The 12,961-nt window shown below is 35.0% G+C and overlaps 1 pseudogene; it reads left to right on the top strand.

Annotated features, from left to right (window-relative positions):
* Positions 1-235: 235 nt before the first annotated feature.
* Positions 236-6,811, top strand: LOC109014816 (annotated as a pseudogene).
* Positions 6,812-12,961: the final 6,150 nt, after the last annotated feature.

The raw sequence follows: 12,961 nt of genomic DNA, 5'->3' as shown, positions 1-12,961 counted from the left end.
TTCCTATTATACGTCTTTGCTATCATTTCTAATGCTTTAACTTTCAAATCTTTTTTCCCTTCTCTCTCCCTTCTCTCTAAAACTCTCTCCCTTCTCTCTAAAACTTCCTTCACAGATCTGGCTAGAGGGGTAGGAGCTTCGGCTCCATTCCCCTCCCTCCCTCCCTCCCTCCTCCTCCTTCCTCCCTCCCTTCTCTTCTATGTAGTGTTTTGTTTTTGTGTATTTTCAGGCGAAATAAAAGAGAATCGCAGATCTGAGTCTTCCCGCCGCCCACAGGACAGCACGCGCCCCGCCATGGTGTTGCCTAGCCGCCAATCTTCAAGACCACTGAATGCGACACCAAACGGAGTGGTGAGTAGCCCGCACGCGCGGGTCGAAGTTCCGGCCTCGTTTGGCGCGTGGCTTTCACGCACCACCGGGGAGCCCTCTGTCAACACAACGCGCGGCGTTTCTAGAGTCTGTGAGTCTGGGATCTCCAAGGTCAACTGTCGGTTCTCTTCCCAGAGTGGTGCGTGTACTGCACGCGCCACAGCAGCCTTTGTGCACTGCTTTTTCCTTTTTTGTGCAGTGTTTTTCTTTGTAGTTTTCTTTTGTGTAATGTAGTTTCCAGGTAAATAAAAATCCAAAAAAATTAGTGCCTTCGGACTTTGGTCCGAATGGAGTAGTAGTCCCCCTCCGCTTTGATGGGGTTTGGTATACCCTACCCTGCTTAGTCGGGGTATAGGGCTTTGTAACCTCTGTCGTTGACAGAGGTGATATTTTCTCTAAGATCTAGATCTTTAGAGATTTACCGTCTGGACTAGACTATGTCAGTCACGAAAGTATACTAGGAAGATACTAACGATTGTAATTGGCTTGTTTTTCAAGTCAACTTTGTAAGTCCTCTCTTAATGAAGGGTAACATCCGTTTTATAAAAAAAAAAAAAAACTTTCAAATCTTTCCTAGATGACTGTTACTGTTGACGTACAGGTGAACTTAATATTGTACACAAAATCGAAATATATCGCTAGGATACTTTTTTAATACTAACGAGTCATTGTTGAGCTTCATATCTAACCTTAATTTAGGCGCACTTTCTTTGACTGCTGAGATGTTACTTGGATAAGATTCCATAGCTTGTACTCGCTTAATTTTTCTATATCATAAATTTAATTTTTACAATCTCTAAAAGTGGAGAATCTGGAGATCTACCTATTTTAGAATCTTGCCATCAATAAGCTGTATTGTAATGGATGATTGATAAAGAACTTGGTCGAGTGATTTTCTATGAGGTCAGAAGAGATAAAGAAACCGACTCTATAAATAACTAAAAGGTTTCAAGTTTTTATTACTTCTACATTCTTGGCGTCTCTTATAGAATTAATGTGCTTAATAATTGGCAGATGGGGGAGCTTGCAGCTGAGAAACATGTGCAATATATTTTTATCTGTTGAAAAGGTATGTTTCATGTATCTTTCTTTTTTTTTTTTTTGGAAGTCAGTTGAATTCATCTTGAGTTGCTGGCATGATATCTGTTGCAATGGAACATCTGAGAATGAATGGGGCATACTGGGGTTGACCACTCTGGATCTTCTAGGAAAGCTGGAAACTGTAGATGTGGATGAGGTTGTTTCGTGGGTCATGGAGTGCCAGCATGAGTCAGGTTTATGTGGATGATTAGTTTTCTTCAATCCAATTATCGAGATGCATTCTGCTACTTATAGTGTGACTGAGAATTTGTTGTCCAATGTTTCCCCCTACTTATGCTCCTTATAGCACTCAGAGTAGATTTGATTTTTGAGAAGGTTATAACCAGTGAATAAGTCCAGCTAATTAACAGTTAGAATTACAAGCTTTAAAAAGTCAATAAAAAAATGAAAAATGCAGATGATTATAGTAATGGAGCATATGATGATACACTTAGTTATGCAGGTGGGTATGGTGGTAACATTGGGCATGACCCCCACATACTGTATACTCTAAGCGCCATGCAGATTTTGGCCCTTTTTGACAAGCTAAATGTTCTTGATGTTGAGAAGGTGACTAATTGTATCCTTTGGCACTCTGTTTGATAAACTTTGGAACTGTTCAAATGTACGAGCAATCTTCTATACCATCTCATGCTTTCTTAGTGCTTTGTGTTTCTGAAATTCGGTTTAGCTGCAACTAGTATAACTATCACAGTTCTTTGTAAACTCTGATATTCAAGCTAGTTAACTGATGGTTTTAACTTGTGTACATGTTGGGTGGAATCACTACCTTTACTGCTTAGATAGTTGACAAGCATAGATGGGCTCCTTCATAAAGATTTTGGCATCAAGAAGTCTTGATAATTTTAAACAATAATACAAAATGGTGTATATCAGCTGTACCGTGTGGATCTTAACATTCAAGTCAGATATTGCTCGGCTGCAAAATTAAGATGGATCTTTTTCAGGGGACATATGGGGTGAAGTTGATACGCGGTATTCTTTCCCCCTTCTGTTTTGTCATTTGGTATTTCATTATTTTGGAAGTTAGCTTCTTTGCAGTTAGAATATGTTTTTTACCACGAAAGTTCTTTTTCCTATAGGTTCTCTTATATTGCTCTGTGCTGTCTCTCAATATTACATCGTTTGGAAAAAAATCAATGTGGAGAAAGCTGTGAGCTACATCGTAAGTTGTAAAAATTTGGATGGCGGATTTGGTAGCACACATGGTCATTATGTGAAGTTTTACATATTGGCTTCTTGTACTTGATAAATCAAGTGTGTTTTACTTCCATTATCTTCTTTATTTCTTTGTTATTCCAAGTAAATAGGCATAACCCAAATACACATGATGTATACAAGTGAATACACCTAGATACAAGCTATAGCAAAATAGAACTAAGGCAGAACATTACAAATATTCCTATCCCTTACAAGGTTCTTCACCCAAAAACTTATAGTGCTAAAGAAAAAATCCCAAAATTCCCCCATAGCTCATTCACAATCTTCGAAACACCTCCCAAGGTGGAAATCTATTCAACTTTTGCATCTCTTAAAAAAGTGCTTTTGACTTTTGCTTAGAAGATTCTCTCAGTTTTTAGATTCCATTATTGTCAACCAACGGTAGATTTTGTGCCATGGTTACCCAAGCATACATTATAGATGGAATCTATTTCTTCCTTGTAATGCCCTGTCCCTGAGGGTCCAGAGAGTTAACTCATGTTACTTAAAAATCATTTTCGATCTACATAGTACATACTCTTATTTTTCTCTATCGCACAAAATACTCATTAATTCACATCAAATACTCCAGTATACTTATTCTAAGACAATACAAAATCTTAATATAAATATCAACCTCCCAACAAATCATATCATCAAAGCACAACAACCTTACTGAATAAAAATACTCAGTACTCATATAAACCTTTTATACTTAAACCATCATTCTTAACTCCTCTCACCCATGTTCTATATTCTTGATCCTCAACTGGGATTCAAATCATCTGAAAAATATTGTGGAGATAAGGGGTGAGTTATCAACAACTCAGTAAGTAGAGAACATATACTAATATGTAAACATGAGTCTTTTCAGAAAGTTCAGTATGTAAAATCAAAAAAATTTATTTTTTTATATGCAGATCTCATAAACGAATTATCAGAAAATCAGAACGACTTTTCAATCTTTTCATACTCAAAAATCAACTGTTCATATTTAAAGACACTTTTCATATTCAAAGATTATTTTCATATTAAAAAACGTTTTGGCATAACATAACATAACTGAACATCTTTATCTTATCATATCATATCGTATCGTATCATGTCATATCATATACCTTGTTCAACTCCCGTGGAAGGGTTGTGCTATCCTCGATAGCCAAACCAGACAATATCATATTGTGAAACTTTCCATTTTTCAATCTCGGAGCCCCGAGTGTACACATAGGAAAGAACACGTAAAAGACCACTTTGTTTCCAATGTGGGTGCACTCATATCATATCATGTTAGTACCAACCATATCACTTGAACCAATATCATCATATCAGAACCATATTCAGAATCAAAATTAGGGGTGTAACCGGTCCGATCCGGTCTAGTTTTGGATAAAATCTAGGACCGAACTGGTATGTATCGGTTTTGTATTTTTCAAAACCGATTACGCATCGGTTACCCTCCTAAACCGGTACTTCCGGTTTTACCGGTTTCCGGTCCGGTTTTCTGTTTTTTTAAAAATTTAAGTTTCACAATTTGTCATTAAAAATTTATTTATAAAAAAAAATCTGTTTTATTTAAAAAAAAACTGTTTTATACTTTTATTAATATATTAGACTATGTAATAGTATTAATATTAGACTATTGGTATAGTTATAAGTTATATATTAGTATTAGTTATAAACTTTTAGTGATTTAGAATTAACATTTTATGTAATAATTTATAAATTATAATAAGAAATTATTTCATATACGAATATATATATATATTATATATAAAATTTCACATAAAAATTTATAATTATACATTATGTATAAAACTTATATATATTAATATTTAATATATAAAAAATATTTTGTATAAAATTTATATATAAAAATATTATTTTTTATTTTTTTTAATCAACCGGTCCGGTCCGGGCCAAAAAATCCCGGAACCGGACCGGAATCGGCCGGTTTTTACATTTTAAAAATCGGTTCCGAACCGGACTGGTTCAAAACCGGTAAAATCGGTCAGGGTCAATCCGGTCCAAGACCAATTTTTCGGTTTGAGTTTACACCCCTAATCAAAATCAAAATAGATAAGTATGCCAAAGGTTTTCATATTCAAATTAAATCAAACCACGTGCTGAACACATTCATATCATTTTCATATGATCAATAACAGATTTAAAATATTTCATATCACATGTATAAAAATCTCAATTTTCATATTCGCTCTTATGCACATTTCAAAAACATGTCAAATATAGCTCATGTCTACATTTTTCATGTCAAAAACATTTCTTTAATCTTTCATACACATTTCATGAGTGAATGCAAAAGATATACTGAGGGTTTTTTCACTTTTTCTTTTTAAAACAACATGCACATTTTTTTTTTACAAACCAACCTCAGTTCATTTCATTTTATGCAAATCTAGCACAGGAACCCCGCTTACTTGAACTTCTTAGCTTTTCGAAAATTTCTTCAACAATGTCAAACAAAAATTAATCGTCACCTATAAGATAATCACATAACTTTTCATAAATTTCCAATCAATCTCGTATTTCGATATTCCAACCTAAAACTTCTAAAATAATCTATTTTTAATTCCTCATTATTCCTAAAATACCAACATCACTTTCTAAACTCATAAATATCCAACATAATAACTCCGACTAAAACATTAAATTCTAACCTATTTACGATCGAGATTTTACTATAATTTCAAAAACTAAAATGACATAACTATATCGAAATCATTATAAATAGATAATCATACATTTGTTTAAATAATAAAAAAAATAATATTCTTTTAAAAGGATTCAAAATAAGATTTTGCACTGATCATTCCAAAAATTTATTAGTATTTACTTAATAATTATTCCGATAAAATATCAGTCTCTTAAAAATACCAACTTAACAAAATAAACCCATATGCGCCTAAGTCTAAATAAATAAAAAATCACATGCGGCCCTCATTTCAAACACAAAATACACCATCAGTTGATGTATTCAACCAAAAAGAGGGCAAAAGGGTAATATTACCCTTCATCCACCAGGTTACCCGTGACACAGTTTCCTTTCCAAGCAACTACCAACTACAATAAAGTATTGTAGAATTGTCTGTGAATATTATGTATGTTTGATTCGTATTATTTACTCCCAAGTCCATTGCTTGCGATTCATAATTTGTACATAATTTCTTGATGTGTTTGAGCTGTGAATGAACTTAATTAGTAGTAGGTTGCTCAAGCTCACTCATTAATCTCGTGAGCAATGTTGAGCAAGCTGCTTGAGCTGGTACTTATTAGTGACTAGTTTACATGTTTAAGAGTTACTGATAAAAAAGAATAAAAAAAAAAGCTTACATTTTTAAGAGTTAAAATCAAGGTCAGTTCTTTAGGTCAGAAGTCAATGTGGAAGTTGTTCTAGTGCTCAGTATGAAACTGGTAATGTGTGAAGTTTGAGTGGCTTGGGGTATGTTTGGATAGGAAAATTTTTCAATTTATGAGAAAATCTTTTGAGAGAGATTATTTTTTTTGGTGCTCGTTGAAGTGGTGGGGCTGAGGGGTGATACCCACACCCTACGGCTGTGATTATTTTTAACTGTCTCATCTACAAGTTATGGAAAATAAAAGGAAATAAAAAAATCAAAATCAAAATCCAAATTGAAATCCACAATTACTTTAGAATCTAGCCTACCCAATCAAGATTGGATGTACATAGATGCACCCCACACACACACACAAACATTTATTGCAAGAAGAAGAGGTTCATTTCGCTTTCACTCCAGTAGTTTCCCAATAAATTGTTTGGCTTCCATTCTTGTAGTTGATTTGGATATGAAGCTCACAGGTGTGAGCCATTTAGATTCAATGGTAGCTATTAGTGTTCTCCCACAGAAATCTGTGTAAATGTGAACATTGAACAAATTTGCCTTTGTATTTTCTGCACATGAAATTTAGACTTGAAATGAGGCCTTTTTATTGTCTGCTTGTCAAATTCTGTGAAAAATAATGCATTTGGGTTTTCTACATGTGAAATCTAGTCTTGTACTCTGGTGAAATTTTTTTTACCCACTGTGATTGCAGTTTTCTGTTGTGTGGGTGCACTTGCTATAAAGGGATCATTGCATCATATTCACAAGGATCTTCTTGGATGGTGGTTGTGCAAGCGGAAGGTTAAATCTAGAGGTCTTAATGGCCGTCCTGAGAAACTTCTTGATGTAAGTGTGTATTTATTTACCCAGTTTGACGGGCGTTCGGTAGGCCCATAATACACCGGGGAGTTCTTTGGCCCATCTTCCCGTTTGGTCTCCCACTTTTTTCTTCAGGATGTTCAGCAAGGTCTTATTGGTTACCTTTGCCTATCCATTGGCTTAAGGGTGCCCCAGAGATACTTACTTGGTTTTTATCCTGAACTTGGCATACCACTCCCGGTAATGCAAGCAGTCGAACTACCTGCCATTGTCCAATGTGCCGAACCGACAGACTATGGATCTCCAGAGGAATCTCGTAATGGCTTAGGCCATGATGGTTGCTAGTGCTTCTGCTTCCACCCACCTTGTGATAAGTTGACTGCTACTATTACAAACTTCACTCCTCCTTTGCTCCCCAGAAACGGGCCAATGAGATTAAGCCTTCATTGTGTGTAAGGCCAAGGGGACATGATGGATGTCAGCTCTTCTAGCGTACAATAGGGATTGGGCACATGCCCTTGGCACTTGGGACATTTTTTTACGAAGTCCTCTGCATCCTGGAGGGAGTGGGGACAGTAGTACCCGGCACGCGTGATCTTGGCAGCCCTCCTATTAGTTGGAAAAATCTAAATGAGTCTCCATTGGGAAGGGAAAATGGGGAATGCAAGACGGTATAAATGAGAGATACATTAGTTCATCAATTGGTGTGAAACCAACCTTCTTTATATCCATCTTCATTGCCTTTAGACTCATTTTTCTCTCATTATTTGTAGCAGTTTGAACGCTTAGATTAAACGATAGGCACAAAGCATGCATTCGTCAGTACTAGGAGAGATGAATTTATCCATCACTTTCCTTAATATTGCAGCCATAATATTTGAGATGATTTTATATGTCACATTAATTGCATATTATATATAGGCTTAAAATGTTTAGGATTCTTAACCTTTGGAATAAATACCAAATCTGAAGGATTAGTTTTCCCGAACATGTAATTGCTTGACAAGAAGGCTTTCCACAATAGATATGCCAGTATCATGACCTCTGACAATCTCCCGATAGAGTTAATTTGGAAAGTAAAGCATTTAATCCACTGAGACTTGAAGCATTCAATGATCCAACCTATTCAAGAGCACCCCCACAAATATCATCATCATCTTTTTCTGGTAAATCCTGAGTATCCTTCGGATTAGATGATCGGAAAACTTGCATGAAGTGAGAAACAAAATGATCACCAATTAATCTCCTCCCTTTTGGTCAGCCATCGGCATTTTTCCTTTTTAATCATCTTAATAGAATTTCTGCAACTCTTAGTAACCATGGATAGGTGAAAAAAAAAAGGTCAGTATTCAGAGAAATGATACCTAAAGTTTTGTGGCAAAAAATAATTAGCCTTTTCTCCACATCCATTTTCTGCATGTGGGACCATTCACATACGTGCTGATAACATTTCCTACTTTTCATCTCATTCATTGCCATATGTTGATGATCGCCTTCCTCTTTTTTTTTTTTGGTATTGAAAAATCTGTGTTTTGTTCATTATAACACACACGGATATCAATCACAAGAAAATCATATAATATGAAGTGAATATGAAATCCGCAACAATGAACACCACTCTCGTCGAAACAGTGAAGTTTCTAGTAGTACTTTATAGTAGTCGTACGTTACATAAGTTTTGGATCTATTCAATTCACATATTTTTCTGTTGGTTGGCCCTTAAATTATATATATATATATATATATATATATATATATATTTGAGACATGATAATTATAGTCATGAATGTACAAATGTCGTGCTGCGCTGTCACTTTAAAAAATAAAATCTCAAACCAAGGCCTAGAAAACCAAGGACGAGCGAGTGATACTCATGCTCTAAACAAGCTGCAATTGTAAGGCACGAGCATTGAATGTTGCATGAGGATTTGGGGCTTTCAAAGATCCGATTCGTTTTAACACAAAAGCCCCCTGAAAAGAAAGAAACAAGGAAAAAACCTCTTCTTTTGATAATCCATTGGCCATTTTTCATTTTCACAACTACTTCAATTGTTCTTCAGCTCTCGTTTAGATTTAGATTTAATCTCAACTCATCTTATCTAATCATTAATTTTTTTTTTAAAATTTTCAAACAAAATATAATAAATAATTCAATTTTTTAAATCTAAAAATAATAATAATATTAAAAAATAATATTGTAACAATATTTTATTTAACTTTCATCTTAATTCATCTCATCTTAACTTACTAACCAAACCTCATCTTAATTCTTAAGGCCCCATTTGTTTTCACAACCTTTATCATTTCATCTCATATAATCATTATAATTTTTTTAAATTTTTACATAAAATAAAATAAACAATTTAATTTTTTTAAATTTTAAAATAAAAATAATATTAAAAAACATTTTAAAAATATTTTACTCAACTTTTAATTTTTATCTCATCTCTTTTGTAAATAAATAAGATAAAATAAAAACTCGACATATATTTAACTTTTGGCCTATGGAGCCATTCACATGCATATTATATTATAATGTATCCGTTTTTTTTTTTTCATCACATACGTCGCCATCTGCTCTAAAGAGTGCAAGAAAATTAATGAGAATCTTTTTTTTTTAATTGCGTTTTGCCCTGCATGCATACATGCATGAAGTGTACCTTTGAATTCCGGCCATACCTTCCTCATCTTCATCATCCGCACAGGTTGCGTACGTTGTCCGACATGACACGTGTATAACTTTTTAGACTCTAATAACATGAGGTCGTCTAATCCAATCTCTAGAATATTGGAGAGGTTGTTAATTCCTATTTTTACCCCTATTTTGATTGAAAGTGGAGTAGCGGTTTACAGTTACCAAAAAGGAAACAAGTTCTCTCTCTATGTACCCATTAAAAAAGAAACGTATGCCTTTCATTTATTGTGTGTGACGTTTCATTTTGCGAAAGAGTTAAATAGTCTTACAGTCCTCGAATAGGGGCTGCTAATATAAATTTAAATAATTTTATCTTTAATTTTATTTTAAATTATAATAATATTTTTTTTAAATTTATATTTTTTTAAATTTAACAAAATATATCAATAAATTTACACATGAAATTCTCATTTGGAGATTACAAATATATTTTTAAAATGATAGGTTATTGAATCTAATTAGATGTGGCAACTATATTAATCATGTCATGCTGTCTCTCATATATTAGATCTGTAGAAGTTTACAATTTGGACTAAATTATGCCAGTCATAATTGTGTATTGGAGAGATATTAATATTGTAATGAGCTTGTAATGTATATTTTAAGTCAAATTTATAATGTCCGTTATTAATAAATGTAATATGCTTTTCTTAAAAAAAAAAAATCAATGACGATATTGAAATTCTATCTACACTCCACTCCTTTTGAAATCACAATTAATTGCAAACATATAGCATATATAATATTATAAGAGCGGAATGGCACTTCTAGTTAGGGGTGTCAAATCGTGTTAACGAGTCGTGTTCGTGTCGTGTCAAGACATGTATATTATACTATATAGGTCAACCCTAACCCGACCCGTTAAGCTTATCGTGTCAAAATTTCAAACCCTAACACGATCCAATAACATAACGGGTCGTGTCGTGTCAACCAGTTTTGACCTATTTATGTAAATGGATTGAAACAAACCCAAAATTAACCTCTTTAATCTAGTTAAGTTTAGCATAATTTTATATAAATGTTAAAATCGTAATATCTATAAAAAAATATAAAACTAACTACAAGTCCAAAATTACAATCTAAACAATAAAAATATCGAAATTAAAATCCCAACAATTTTATTTTTTAGGTATAAGGGTATAATTGTAATTTTAACTTTCTTAACGGGTCATAACGGGTTATAACAGGTTGACTCGTTATCAACCCGTTAAGCTATCGTGTCTTAACGGGTCAATCCGTTTTGACCCGAACCCGTTAAGGGTAAATCCTAATCCGTTTTTATCGTGTCGTGTTCGTGTTGGGTTAATGGGTCGTGTCACATATTGACACCCCTACTTCTAGTACTCCAGTTGCCCTCATCCAATATTAATCATGTCTGCTCGACACACTTGCCTACCTATGCAACAGCAAAAACTCTTCTTCTCTGCCAAAAACAAAAATATCATGGGCAACTACGATGTTTTGCCAGTACTACAGCCACTACTTCCCATTCAGAAGTCCAGAGAAAATCTACCAATTACCAACCAAGCACTTGGAGTTACGATTTTGTGCAGTCCGTAAGGAATGAGTATCATGTACTGGTGATTGCATTTCTGATCATCTTTTACTCCTGATTTGAATGTGCTCCCTCTACCTAGCTAGCTTCCTAATTTCTCTTTTTTAAAGTCTGATAAAAGTTTTTCATGTGTGATCTATATGCAAGCATGTCTGAGAATTTAATATGTCACGTGTTGAGTTCCATTATTGAGGATTTAATATGACAACAATCAATCTTGCTCGGATTGCCAAATGCACGTACCAGTATGGGGATGGGCATGGAGCACCGTATTAAGGAAAGCAATACTGACCATAAATAGCAGCTGTAAGCAGTCAACTATATCCATGATCTCAGCAATCCATGACAGCAAAGGAAACCCGATTTCAGCAATCCATGACAGCAAAGGAAAATTACTTCATACGTTTCTGTGCAGTTATTATTCTATACATTTATTATTTTGTAACTGCTGTGTACTATTCAAATTTCACAATTCATTTACTTTCCTAAGATAGAACATACGTGATGTATATATTTACTCAAAAACTGAATCAATAAAATTATAGTGAATTGTTCTCTATCAACGACAGTGTGTTACTTTCTATATGGTATCAAGAGACCTATCTCTAACGAGACAAAGATCCAACCATGTCTTCCGCAACAACTCCAAACACTCAACCTATCTCTACCCCTGAAAATCCCTTGGTTGTTCTCAACATCACTGCCCAGATTAATGAAAAACTCACCTCCTCCACTTTTCCTCAATGGCGTGCTCAGTTTGAAGCACTGCTCATTAGGTATGATCTGATGGACTACGTTACTGGTGATTCTCAATGCCCTCTCTCCGATGGCACACCCACGTCTTCCTCTAGGAAAACCCATTGGGTTAGGCAAGACAAACTTATTTTAAGTGCTATTCTAGCATCTACTTCTTCCACCATAACTCCACTCATTGCCACAGCAAAAACTTCTCATGAAGCATGGAAGAAGCTGAACAATATGTATGCTAGCCGTTCGCGTACAAGGGCGATGCAGTTAAAGGAAGAGCTCACCTTGGTTCAACGTGGAAATCGCTCCGTTCCAGATTACCTTCATGCTGTCAAGGCTTTGGCGGACGAAATAGCACTCATAGATCATCCAATTTCGGACGATAATCTCACCCTCTATGTCCTCAATGGACTTGGACCCGATTTTAGAGAGATAGCTGCTCCTATTCGGGGCAAGAGAGAAATCTCTAATGTTTGAAGAACTTCATGATCTTTTAGTCGGTCATGAGAATTATCTCCGTCGCATGGAGATGGCTTCCCAGCAGCTTGTTGCTGCTGCAAATTTCACGGCCCGAAAAAATGGTTCCTCTGGCGGCCAGCAGCAGATGACATCTTACAAACCAAATGGGTCTCGTAACCCCAACTTCTCTCGTTCGGGCACACAGCAGTACAAAGACAACCGCAACAACAATAAAGGCTCGGGCAAAAACACTTCAACTTATAAAAGGTACCAGCCCAAATGCCAGCTTTGTGACCAAATGGGCCACACGGCAAAGGCCTGTTCTCAGCTGCAGTCCAATGAGTTCAGTGCAAATTGTACAGCTACGTCAAATAATCAAGACTCTAAATGGCTTATTGATTCTGCTGTATCGCACAATATCACTGGTGATCTTGCAAATCTGTCAATTCATTCTGAATATGATGGAACTGATGAAGTAATGCTTGGTGATGGTACAGGTTTGATGGTTTCACACATTGGTTCATTAGCCTTAAAATCTCCAAAAAAAATATTTTATCTCCGTGATACACTTTGTGTTCCTCATATTCACAAGAATTTAATTTCTGTGCATCATTTCACAAAACAAAATAACGTTTTTGTTTTTCACCCATCTTATTT

This window comes from Juglans regia, chromosome 1 (assembly GCF_001411555.2).
Source record: "Juglans regia cultivar Chandler chromosome 1, Walnut 2.0, whole genome shotgun sequence".
NCBI lineage: Eukaryota > Viridiplantae > Streptophyta > Magnoliopsida > Fagales > Juglandaceae > Juglans > Juglans regia.
The sequence above is the reverse complement of the archived record's forward strand: the minus strand, read 5'-3'. Positions and strand labels throughout refer to the sequence as shown.